This window comes from Harpia harpyja, chromosome 1, assembly GCF_026419915.1.
Source record: "Harpia harpyja isolate bHarHar1 chromosome 1, bHarHar1 primary haplotype, whole genome shotgun sequence".
In the NCBI taxonomy this organism is placed as follows: domain Eukaryota; kingdom Metazoa; phylum Chordata; class Aves; order Accipitriformes; family Accipitridae; genus Harpia; species Harpia harpyja.
This window is the reverse complement of record NC_068940.1, coordinates 78,822,410-78,836,401: the sequence shown is the minus strand read 5'-3', so window position 1 is coordinate 78,836,401 and position 13,992 is coordinate 78,822,410. Positions and strand designations below refer to the sequence as shown.

At 34.3% G+C, this 13,992-nt stretch overlaps 1 protein-coding gene across 1 annotated transcript in view; it reads left to right on the top strand.

The window, feature by feature from the left end:
- PHF14 (PHD finger protein 14) overlaps positions 1–13,992 on the top strand; it is a 168,581-nt gene that overhangs the window by 58,771 nt on the left and 95,818 nt on the right. The window lies entirely within an intron of this gene.

Genomic DNA, 13,992 nt, shown 5'->3' with positions numbered 1-13,992 from the left:
GTATGTTTTCTCAAACTTTCCTGGTAGATAGTTTTTAGAGAAGAGAAGCAAAAGCTCTTGCTGCCTGTACTGATAAAATATTTAGCATCTTTCTTTCATTTGAAAGTAGAACATTTTGCTCTCCTACTAGCTCATAAAACAAGGTTTTTCATGTGTGATGTGTCACATTACCTGTAAAATGCATATAAAAGTATCAAAGGGCTTTTAGGTCCAGTTTAGGGAATGAGTAGTGTACCCATGACACTTTGGGCACGAGTAGTAATTATATATAAAGTGGTGGTTCATGTTCCAATACACTTCTTTGTATTAGGAAATACTAAAACCCTCTCACGTTAGGGTTGGACATACTTCATCTCTCATGCAGCACAACTTTATTTTCTTCACAGAGCTTTCCAGACTTTTTATGCTTGTACCAGCAGATACCGTACTTAACTCTTCTGATAGGTTTAACTAACTGATAGGATTAAGCAAGTATTTTCCTGACTTAACCTTAAATGTTTGCTTTGATTACATTTCAGTATATTTGGACTGTTTGGGCCACAGCTTTGATTTACCTAACGGCTTCCTTTTCCTTGTCTATAACTAGGAAGAACTTAGAATGACTCAAGCCAAACTGATTAATTTAGCTCTTGCTATTAGGAGTGTGAGTAATCCAAAATTAAATTTTGTGAATAATTGAGAACCTCTCTGTAGGGGAGAAACTTTTTTTCTTTCTTTTTCTCCTTGAGGGAAAGTTCCCTTCTTCCCTGTGTTGTAAGAACACATAGGTTCTTACAGCTGTCTGGGTAGGTTGAACTGACTGTCGTCATGCTATTGTTGACACAGAAAGAAGATGTATCTGGTGTTCCTGCTTACTGAACCCTTTGCATGTCCTCTTCTCTTTTTCTTCTTTCTCTCCTTTCTCTCCCTTGCCTCTTTTTATACCTAATGTAGTGGTATTAGAGGGTGGGGATTCATGATTATGGGACTAAAGAGAACTAGAAGTATTGCAGGAGAGACATTCATAGTAGTAATAGACAAAAGAGTGATATAAGGCATGGTACAGAAATCCATAGGAAGACAAGATTGGTTTGTTCTAAGGCCCATGTAAATAACTACCAAACTTCTTCAGTGCTAAATGGAGAGAAGTCTGATTGCTCTGAAGTGTTGCTGTCACGCTGTGACACTGTGCTGTGCTATACTGATGCTACATTGGTGATTTGGCACCTCACGTGTTAGAGAGTATATCTACACACGTTGTGGTATGTAATACAGAGATTAAATTTACTGTGAGTGGACTAGTATGTTGGCATCGTACAGCATTGCACTGTGGAAAAATTACTGCTACCAGTCTAAGGAAGACTTTGTTCCTCTGCTTGAATTTTCAGGCTGTCTTTCTGTTCTCTCTAGTTCTCTACTTTTCTACAACATACAGATTTGCAAGATAACATCTTTCCTGCCCTGTGGACAGTGCTCCTCTATCAAAGTTATCTCCATTCTTCTAGCTTTCCCAGAGCTGACAGGTTGTTGGTTTGGTTTTTTTATTTCCTACTGTCTTCTACTTAACTATGGAAGAGAAGGTTCACACCCTTGACACCTGCTGGATTTCTTTCTCTGAACTAGGCTGAATTCCTTCATTTCAACTTTTTCATCTTGGTACACTTAGGCTGTATCTTCAGTGCAAAATGAAGATAACACACCTCTGAAGACTTAATAGATACTTCCTGGCAGTATGGGTTTCCTACTCAGCTTTGCTGTGAACCCAGGAAAGTCGGTGTTAGTTTTTCTTGCTTGTTTGTTTTGTTTTGTTTTTTTTTTTAGGAAGAGAGTACTTTTTAATTCATTAGGTCTGTGACTATATTTGAGGGGAAAAAAACCTGACCTTTGAACAATTTCATATGAGAAGTTGAGTCTGACTACACAGAGAACACCTATGTGGTGCATTTCGACGATGATGACCAGATACTTGTTCTGTCCTTTGTGTCGTCACGGCTCAAATCCTTTAAAATAGTTTAAAATAAAGAAGAAAAAAATCAACAATTGGAAAATATACTTACTTCACAGTCCTCACTTCTCAGTGTACTTTGTATCTCTAGGCATGTTTTATTCAATCTCGTTTTCTTTTGGAAGGAATTGGCAAGCCTGCTTAGCTAACAGTGTGTAATCAGCCTTGCTTACAGTTAAAATCAACAAGTGCAGTTATAAGACTGTTGAATTGTGTATCTGTTGCTCGTAAGGGAATTTCCATTTGTTTTGCATAAATTTATCTTGAATTGATATAATTGAAAGAAGGGTTTTTTTGCCACATACCTAAGAGAACAGAACGCATCTTACGTGTTTGGATTTCATTGTAGCGGTTTATCATAGTTAACTCTTCATTACTTTGTTGACAGAAATTGTGGGTAAGCCCTAATATTTCATTTTGATCAAGTTGCATTAGGTGTTACTGACAACAATAGCTGGTATCTGTAAGACATTTTGTACAAATGCGTATGAGTAACTAAGCCTATATGCTAAATATATGAAAAAAACATATTTCATGTTAAATTGTACATTCAGAATTGATATTTTGCGATCAGCTTATCCTGCAGCTCCTATTTATCACACTGATTTCAGAGATGATAATGGATACCCCCTTTCTTGAAAAATTGTTTTTTTCCTTCTTCATAATAATTTTTTTCTCTAATTTCTGTCTGCTCGGGGTGTACTATGAAGAGTAAAACACCCTTTTAGAAGTATTCGTAATTTTACTGTTGTTTCTCATCCAATCTAATTATGGATGTGTACTTAAGTGCTGCAGTTTGTTTTTTTTAAATTTCTTTTTGTTATCCTTCAAAGCACCTGAATTCACCGATGTTGTGGATTTTCTTTTCCAGGGATAAATTGTTTTTTAAAGAAAATAGTGTGGGGAGGGAGATTCCAGTTCCAGTGTAACCTTACAATTTCCTTTTGTTTTGCATTATTGCAAGAAATAATAAGGACATCTAATTTTAACTCCTGCAACCTGTGCTATTTCTACTCCTTCTTTTCCTTTATGAACATAATAGTTCTTTTCAGGTTTTTCTCATCTTAAGTGTCTTAAGTATTTAGCCTTACAACTGTGTCAGGATACTCTTAGCAGAGATTTAGAGTGGGATGCTCTGCATTATTTTGAATGAGGTGCCTTTTCTTCATATCTTCAGTCTGCTTGTGCAAAAAGCTTGACTCATAACTAATTACTGGCTGGGAAGAGCTGTAAAGAATATTAATTTTCCAACTCTTTGAGTGGAAGGTGAGACTGTTTAATGAAAACTCAGGTTTTCTCCTAGGGACTACATTGTTCAAATCTTAATTCAATCTACTCTTACATCAGAACAGTGATGGCCAGGGACCTGTGGCAGCTGGAGTACACTAGTGTTCACAGCTTCTGCGTGGTATCGGAGACTCAGTTTTCTTCTATAATTTGGAAGTGTGTGAGAGAAGTAGGACTGAAGCAGGTTATTCAGAGTCAGGACAGTTCTTCTCCGTTGTACAGTTCTCTACGTTAATTGTGTGTCAGGGCAGTATTTTGCATTCTAATGCTGTATAAGCTTTTTAAAACAACCCTGTGAGTGCTCGCTAGTATTTCCATCTCTTAGCTTTCAAATATTTTGGAGGGTGTTTATACCAAGAAGAGCAGCTGTTTCAAAGAAGATGGGAGGACAGAGAGAAAGTACAGCCATTTGGACTGCGTTGTTTTGGAGAGAGCACCTATTATATTGTACGTTAAAATCTAACTAAAGTTTACAAGAAGATCTTTCTGATTTTAAACTTCCTGAGAAAGACCATGTAAGAGAATATACCTAAATGCACAAGGGTAAATGTAAACATATCAGAATTCTGCTCTTAGTCAGGGTCTGTACAAATTAGAAATGAACGTAAGTAGGTATCAGGCCTTTATACTTTAATCTGTTCTATGAGGGCTGTATTTGTGGACAGAATTTAATTCATTGTTTATGCTTATACATTTCAAGCCATGCATAATGATCTTTTAAACAATTTTCTGAATTTCAGTGTATAACTCTTTAAACTAGCTTTGTTTAAAATCTGTAATCTTTACAATTCCAATCTCATACTTGTATAAGCTTCACAAATCATTTCTGCTGCTAGTTAATTTCAGAGAAATTAACAGCTAATGATTAACTAATAGCTAATAGATATCAATAGCTAATCTGCATAAACCAGGTGTCTATAAGTATTTTTTTATATTTGTTAAAAATCTAAAGATGTTTTTTAACATTTGCTTTCAGAACTACAATTTCTTCATATTAGGTATTTTTATTATAAAGGTTGAAAGTGTACAGTAGTTTGTTTATTTGGAAAAAATCTTCAAAGAGATAAGGATAGTGCTTTACAGCAGTAAGTTGAGATTAATGCTTTTCATCTACTCAACTACATATGTTCAGTTTCTCAGAGCCTTTATGAGATGATCCCTATTTACAAAAAACAGCTTTTAACAAATTGCCAACTTCATTTGCTATCCTCGAATAAAAAAGAACACGCATGTTATTGTTTATCTAAGATGACATTGCTAAAATAATTTTGTTAGTCTGGTGTCATATTTTTGCAAAATAAATGTTCTTCTCCTGTCCCTTGAAAAAAATCTTCTTAAGTACATTTCAGTGAATTTCTTCAAAATTTCATGAAGTGTGCTCTACCTACTGTATGTGCTATCATCAGGAAGTGTAACGGAGTTTCTGTAAGAAATCTCGCGTACGTGCACATCTTCTAAAGCAATATTGCACAGCTGGGGCTAGCTGTGTGCTGTAAGAGGTGGTAGGGGATGCTTTTTCCTGTAATTCTAGTGTATCCTTTGAGGTTAAGTATTGTTTGTGTTGTTGAATATTCCATCCTCCAACAAATGCTGTCAGATCCTGGTACTCTTAATGAGCATATTAGAGGGTGGTATGGGGTTTTTTTTGTGTGGAAATTCCATTTTTGGTTCTTTTTTATTTAAAAGGAAGTATCTACCCACTGTTATAAAGGTGAAAAAAACTTTTTGTAAAGACATTTTGGGAACTGAATAGCTTGTTGACGGATTTAAATAAAACCTTCTGATCTTCTGATACCAAACTTATTTTCGTTATCTAAACCCTGAAAATCTGATAGCTTTTTTTCTATAATTACATTGTATAAAATCCAAATGAACAGACAGTGATTTTTTCTGTTTAGCAGTAAAAAGTCTGTGTTTTGAGGAAAGAATTATTAGCCAACGCTATGCTCTTTGTTCCTCGGAACATGGAAGAAAACAAATCTGTGCCTGAGGGGCTGTAGTCTAAGTAGATTAGTTTTAAAAAATGATAACAATAATAAAAAAAAATACTGACAAAGCACCTACAAACTGTTTTTAGCACAGGGAGTTGTGTATACTGCTTTTGTTTTACAAATAAATACTGTTATTTGGAATAGAATGTTATTTCTTGCTTTTGTTTCAAATAGGAAAAGATAGCAGAGGAGTGATTATTTTTTTTCTTACCAAGTATATTAAAAGATAAACAGGATTGTTGTCTTGTATTTAACTGAAGCATTTCCGCCGAAGTGGTTTCCAAATATCTATTGTGTAACTTAATTATGTGATGTCATAGATACAAGTTTTGAATAAAAGATGGCTACAGGAGGAAAACAGAACATTAATTCCAATTTGAGTGTAAGTATCAGTGCTTCATAAAAACAGCAAATAATTTTAAAACACTTATACTTATCAGTCATCATTTTAATTAACATTGACAATGATTGGTCAACCCATTTAAATATCACTTCTAAATAAGTACCTGGAAGACCTTTTAAAGCAACTATCTAACAGTAGTGTTTTTGACATATTCAACTTAAGAGAAATTGCTGTCAACTGAACATTAATGCTCTGGAAAAAAATAATCAGGAGCTATTCAGCTTTCTGAAACTTAAGGTTTTCATTATAAAGAACATTGTAAAGTATTTTTTTTTCTTCATCACTGAATGTAAAAACTCAACTGAGTCTATGACATGTCAATACAAACATAAAAACTAGATCAATCAGCTTCCCAGATAGATGGATACATGATAGTATAGGGTTTGTCTTGGTTGGTTGGTTAGTTGAAGAGAGCAGGGGAGAAAACCCCATAGATGAAAGATGACTTCTTTTCGATGTAGCAAAGGCATGAAGAGATGGGCATATTCCAAGTGGTATTCCAATGGTGTAAATATCGATATCTCTGTAAGTAAAGGTAACTAGCATATGTATCACTTCTGCAAGTAAGTGCATTAAGTTTGTTTTTCCAGAAGGGAATCACTTGTTTTAGCAACATCTGCAAACTGACTTTTTCTGGCCTTTTCACCCTCCCACTTCTGTTTCTGTTCTCCAAACGTGCTTTGTAGGAAATTAGTGTTAAAAAGGATAGAAAGCAATCCTGCTAGTTCTCAAATTCTTTTATACATTTCAGTCTTAGAAGCAGTAGTTTCAAGATAATTGCCAGATTCAGTGGTACTATATAGCTTGATAACAGGAATGTTGCAAAATTTTTGCTTTTCTAGAAAATAAAAGTTCTCAAGAGAATGGAAACTAAATAAAAATAAGGTAAAATTGTAATTCTGTGTAATTAAGCTTCATGGTCAACTTGTTTCTCTTTATAATCATATTTTGATGTACTGCTCTTTCTTTTTGTCTGGCAGTTCCCTTTTTATTATTGCCAGCTTTCTGGAAAATTAATAATTATTTCAGAGATATATTAGGAAAAGTAGTGATACGTACTATTTGGGGCATTCACTTTGATCTGTATTGAGCGAGTGTGCCATCTGGTGTCTATATAGCTCTCCTTGCCTTTACTGAAAATAATTTTATGCCTGCGTGGGGCCATTAATAGAATTTTTTTTTCTGCCTTTTAACAAAGCAAAAGAAGTCAAAGGGATTTTTCTGCAACTGGCCTGATTTATAACATTTTCATTGGAAAAGGGTGTTTATAACATTGAACTCTTAACAAGGATTGGGTGACATCATGGATTAAAAATTGCTATCTTAGCAAAATGGTCATGGTTTGTGTTTAACAGGAGAGAGATCACATTATCTGTGCAGTTTCAACCTGTGTGGTGGTTTTTTTTTTCCTCAGGCTTTTGAAAATCTATAGTTTGCTTTATGCATGCTCTTGATAGTTGGTGCAGTGATTTCATTAGGTTATTTTTTTGGTAGTAGTGGAATTTTTCCCAATTCTGTTTTCTGAGAGTGTTATGCTCTGCTTATGTTTCTTATCAGAGTTGTCTTCTGTTCTGTAGTAATGAAATGACTCCTTGCCATGACTTCTTTGTTTGGAATGATTCCATAGCATCCTAATATTTACTGATTTCTTTTATTTTTTTTGTCTTCAGATTCTCATTAACAAGTATATGTTAAAGGCTGCATGAGTGAGAGGGTTAGGGTTAGAAAGTTTTTGATATGTGATATGTATCAATGAACGATAGTTTGATAAAAGGTTAAACTGTGGAAGTATATCATTAATATTAGTGTGTCAGCTATAAGGTGACATAAGATAAAAATTAAAATGCCTGAAGAATTTAGATGGGAGACGGAATTAAAACATGGTTGTAATCTTAAACTGGGCCTCTTTGCTGTTTAGTTCATGTAGCTACATGTCTTTGTAGAGCAGTCACCGTAGCTACAGGTCAGTCAGGGAGACAAAAATCAAATATGTGCTATTTCAGAGAAGAAATGTGATATGTACAGATCCACAAAAATCAAAGCATCTTAAGTTCTTCGCGTTTGGCCCTCTGATAATTACAACACAAAACAACATCTACAGACTTTTTACGCAATAAAGAAATCATCATAGTACCAATAGTTCTGTCAGGTGTGTCATTAGTAATTTAATCAATCTTTTAATGTGAAATCTGTGACTAGTTTTGAATTATTTATATGAAATTCTCAAACGAAAATGCATGATAGCATGATATTCCTAATGATACCATGTGCCCCCAAACTTCAGGAGCACTTGGAGTACTGACTGAATTTCCTGTGCTCACGTTTACAAAGAAGAGCAATACTTACTTCAAGGTGCCAGCACTATTAGCAGTATCAGAAACTCAGTGCCAAAAAGAAAAGCCCTATGTATATGACAGGATTGTTTCACTGGCATCCAAGAGGTATAGAAACACCAGCATAATGAGGATCATCTTTCCTGTTTATTAGCAGAAGCAGTACACGCTAATGTAGTGAAACCCCTGAATTTACACAGATACAACAGCATCAGCAGGGTGTGCTGGGCCTCTTTGCTGCCTTTGTGTGCATGTGCAAACAATTAAAAGAAATTCTAACCGGTTAACATATTAAGCAAAGGAGAAACTGGGAGCAGTGCTTTCTACTGTGATGTTTGAAATAGTTGACAGAATTAATATGGCTTTTTCAAATGACTGGGAATCTGTTAAGTTCTGTTAAATACCATTGTGCTCTAACCCCTCTTGGGTTTAAATTCGCTTTCTCAAATAACTTTTTGAAATTGCCATGCAGAAATCCCCATTGATTTTCTGAAAAACAGTGACTGAGCTGATCAAATCCAGAGCCATGTTTGTTCACTTTATGTGGAGTGGACTTGAACCATTGCCACTGACAACAGATGCTTTCAGTATTTCATATTCTTTTCCATTTCTTTGCAATACTGATAACTCCTGTATATCTTCTCATGTAGAAGAAGAAATTAAATAGATGACAGTATAAATTTTTATCCTCCAGGAGCACTTTAGTAAATGCTCAATATTTAACAGGAGCATATACTTGTGACTCTTGAGAATTGCCTCTCCCCTTTCAGTTAGTTGATGAGTTCTGGGTTGTGTTGGTTTTCCTTTTCTTCCAGCTGACAAAGCAAAACTGCTCCAAAAGAATGTTCTGTCTTCTATTGCTGTCTTTGGATGAACTGGTTTAAAGCACGTGTCTTCCAGAGGCATAACAATGTGGTTTGGTGACAGCCATGGTGGTTTTGGCTTATGTGGGCACCCATTTTGTCATGTTCACTGTTCTGCTTTCATACTTGGAAACTAACATATCAACTAGTTGCATCTGGAAGTGATGGCAAACAGACTGTTTCCTATGTGGCTTGGCTTTGCTGCTTTGTTCCCTTTGCTGTTTTGCAAACAGTCTATTTCCTTTCAAAGAGTGTAGAATTCATCCTAGGCTTTATTTGTCCCCTACAGATGTCTTCCATGTGTCTCGTATATGGAATTAATTTTTTTGAGAATATTGAAAATCTTACAGTCAATGCATTATCTAATCTTTTTCATTTTATGTGTGTTTCATATTGTTGTCCGTTTGTTACTGAGTTGCTTATTTCCAAGTCTAGAGTGGAGACTCCCACTGCAGTTTTTCTTCTTTGCTCACTTTTGGGTTGACAATTTGATCCCATTGTTGATCACATTTTCCCTCAATATTTTTCATTCCATTTCGACGGGTTTTTTTAACTGATTTTTTTAAAGTGTCTTGAGCACACTACTTCCATGGGTTGGAATCACCTTATCCCCACACCTCTGCTGATTTCTTGTCCGTTTATCTTCTAAAAATGTCACCCCAAATCACTCATGCATTTGATCCACATCACGTTGTATCATTTATTGCTTCATCGTTCATTATTCATTTCTTACGTCAGTATTCTGTTTTGCAGCCATTTATGTCTCGATTCTTTTAATTCCCTAAGCTGGTACACAAGCTTCCACACCATAACAGTAGAATGCTGCACAGCACAGATGGATACTTTTGTGACACAAAACACGAAGGCTGAAAGAAACCCATTTTTTATTTATCTTTCCTATGGCTGTGAAAGTGTATGCCCTAGTTCTCCTTTTTTTTTTTTTTTTTTTTTAATTTTTAGAGGCATTCTCTAACATTCTTTCTTAACTGTGTTTTATTACTTACATTATATATTATAAAATACTATATATTTTATGGAATATTTTAGTAACTGTCAGCTTAGATCATTACAAATTAGATTAGACAGGGGAAACAACTGTTGGGGCTTTTTCTACTTCTCTTTCTTTTCAGGTTTGATAGCTGTTTGCATGTTGTGTCCGTCACTGCTTCTCTGTAGGTAGTCTTGTAATATTTTGTGTGAATTTTTAAAATGTTGGGAGAGGCAAGAGGCTGGGGGGGGGGTCCAAATTTTGAATGTGAAGTCAGAAGTTAATGAAATAACTCAGAAGAATGGTGTATGCTTTAATACTGTGGGATGGTTCTCCAACTTCCACAGATGATAAGCTTTGAAGTAAAAGACCAAAAGGGGCGTTGTTAATCTTTAGGTTTCATTTACCCAGAGCATTACTCTTTTCTGAGGGAGGGCATTAAGATTGATATGAAGGCTAAACCTTAGTAAGATATTCTTGGAAAAGATGGCTTGCTTTCACCTTGATGATTTCATTGAATCAAATGGCTCAGTCTCTTTACCTGAGGAACAACATCTTATGGGATTTTAAAGAGTTTAATTGGAAGCTGGTTTGCTGACATATAGCGGTGGGGTTTTTCCCTTCAAAATGTTATGCTAAAAATGACTCAGAGGAAGAATTTAATCTATTTTAATCTTTTATTATTTTTAACTTTTTAATTGTTTTTTTTTCTTGTTTAAATAAATAAATAAAATACTTCCATTTTATGCTTGCATCTTAATTTTAATTCATTGATCTTTCTTGGTCTGCTCAGATTATTTTGGGATGTATTGCTAATGAAATAAGACATTTTATTTTTCGCTTTCATTTCTGTTCAGATTTATTTTGAACCACATTCCATTGTTCAGTACTTTTTTTTATTCCTGTCCTAAAGTGTCATCTTGTGGCAGTTGCCATGTATGGGTTGCATCTGTCTAATCCTGATCTAGCTGTGTTTTGTTCTGGACTGAGTTGTCCATTCCAGATGGTAGATATTTTAGAGCATATCTACCTTTGGAGTATAACAAAAAACCTGCTGGGATAGCACAGGCATTAATGGGAATTTTGCTTGGGTGCTGATAACATGGATTTTTGTTTTCCTGACTTATTGTTTAAGCACTTTGGAAATGCAGGAACAAATTTCACAAAACTGGCTTGCTCCATTTTATGATATAGGGAAGTCCTGAATTGAAGGTATCTCTATAGTATTGAATTGCCAAATGTTTTGATTAAAAAAATCACTGACTTTATATGAATCTGATACTGGATTAATGTCTCTGATTCCAAGTAAGTTCTGAATATGAACAAGTTTATCTCAGTTGTAGTATTTACCATTGGACATATATAATAACACTGTTCCTTTAAGCTTTTCTTTTACAAGAAATCTTAAATTTTGAATTGTTTATAGCAAGTACGTGCAGCTCTAATATTTGATCTTTATAATCTCTGATGTTCTGATTCTGAGCCCACTAATGACAGAAATTATTCAAAGCATTTTAAATGCAAATACAGTACTTTGAGGCAAATAGCAATGAAAAACACTGGACAAAGTAATCCAGGTTTATCTGATTCTTTTCTGTGAACCTGTAAGGTAACTTTAGTGAAAACATATGTAAAATTACAAATGCCTAATTACTGGAAGGCCATTGTTGAAAATCACAGAATATTCAATTTTCAGTTGTGAATTTGATGTTATTTTCCATTGTGAATACTGGAAATAGTATAATGATTCTGAGCAGAAGTTAGCATTGCAAATATGTTTAAGTGTGGAAATCAGCTTGGCAAAACATTAATGTAAAATTCTGTAACTTTAAAAGCATGTAAAATATCCTACATATGTGTATGTCAAAGGTGTTGATTTTAATGTTTGTTTTCTAGTGATTATCAAACAGCTTCAAGTATGTTTTAAGGTTTAGAAATCTAATGGAAGCATAATGCGATTATAATTTAATGTGACATTCCTTGTCATATACATCACACATTATATAGCAGACAGATAAAAAACAACATTTTCTTGACAAAGGTGACTAAATTATTTATAAATCTTGTATTTCCATTTTGCTGAAGTTTAAATATGATTCATCACTTCTTAAAATGTAGTTATTAACTTGTAATCTTTTCCACTTAGGATAAAAAATAATTTCATTATTACCTATATTTCCAAATTATCTATCAGTTTTCAAGATGGCATTATTCTGACTGTACAAAGCATGCATTATTGTCTCTTGCTGCTTAAACATGGAGAATGAGGACCATAACACTGCATATATTGGCATGCACCTTTATACCTACTTCTTTTTAATCTTTACACAGCTGCGTTCAGCAGAGCCTACATGGCTTAAAATTGTCAAAGTTTGTAAGTGTTCTTAGGACTAATGCCAGAGGTTGAAAGCAGTAAAATTGGCAGCAATGTGCTGATGTCTGATCAAACCTTTTTTTTGTCTAGTTTTAATTTACAGTGACCTTGAGTTGTGTAACATGCAGTTGACATGTAGCCCATGTTACATTAATACTTCTAATACTACACTGATAAATTCAGTTACCTGTAATAAATCGATTCTTCCAGATTTGGACACAGGTATCTACTGTGTGGCTCGTGGAAGGTAGAACACCTCAGTTATGACTGTATTATTAAATGCATGGTAAATATTGGTATGTATTAAATAGATCAGGTTTTACAATTTTTTATAAATTGTCTTTAGGGAAATGTGAAAGAGAATTCTCAATGGTAATTAAAGTATTCTAGAGAGGCACAAAATAGACTAGTGTTTTCCATTCTACTACATTCCGTTCTACTACAGAGTTAACTCTTGCCTAAAACCAAAAAAACCTTTCCAAACAGTATGTTATTAACATGCGCAGATCAAAATCTGCATAGGTAGAAAAGTATAGATGTGTTGAAGTGGCAGGTTTATTTACAGTATAACTATATTTAAATGTGTAAAACAGCTTAAAATAGTGAACATTAATTTGAAACTAGTATAAATCTGTTTCAAGGAGGACCCCAGACAGGACAAACATGATATTACTAGCTTGTTCGGAATTGGATTTATGGCTGTTTGTGATTCTAAACTGGCTTAAGATTTTTTTGATCAGCTGGCTTTTACTTTTTCTGAGATGAACACTAGCTGCTTCAAAAAAAGTTTTAAGAAATCATAAAGTAGGAAGTGATTTTTTTATCATATGACAAATGATTTCCGAAGGTGATGATTTCCTCCCTGAAAAACAAGCATTTTAAAGTTTGTTTGTTTGTTTTATTAGTGTCAATGTAATCAGACATTGTGGGTTAGTGGAATAGTCTCTGATGTTTTTCATTTCCTTCCGTGTCCCTTCTAATTTTCTTTTCTTGTTAAACAAGGAGGAGAGAGTGTGATATTGTCAGCTTGTGGCAGTTATTTAACGTATACAGGTTACAATGCTGCTATTTCAAAGATAAAAACACAGTGACTTGAAACTGGATTTGTGTGAGTTGCGTGTAGTTACTTGGAGCTGCTTGTAAACCTATGGTGTTTTCCTCCACACTGTTGGTATTTAGATTTTTTGGCCAACTGCAATACTGAAATAATTGCCACTTTTTGTATTACCCATTCCATCTGTTGTGTACCAGTCATATGTTGGTATATGCTACAGCTTTATGAGCATCTGCCACATACCCATTATATTAAGCTTCAGTTTGAAAGCTTTAATTCTTGCTTACTCCTCAAAAGCTGTAGGAATTATTTTGTATTTCTGTTTTGATGAAGTTTTTTAATTTTGATATTTTTTGTCTTACAGATAGAGCACTTCTAAGTGCTCAAGGAATTTACTGTAATATACTGTTCATATCAATTTTCAAATTATGCATTTTAGTATTGGGAAGTTTATGCAAAGTCTGTAAGAGATTTGTAATTCTGGCAGCAGTCTTTTTTAGAATAAGACTCCACATGCTCAGGTCAACAAACGTATTTATATTTACTTTTTGGCTAGTTCTGTAGACTTACATGCAGAATCTGAAGCTGTTGTTCTAACATTGGTTATTATAGTTGTCTTGCAGTGGTTCTGTAGTTAATGCTTTGAATTATTTCCTGCGATATGTTTTTGTTGTTGTTATGAATAATAGATAAATAGGAAAAACATTCTGTTACC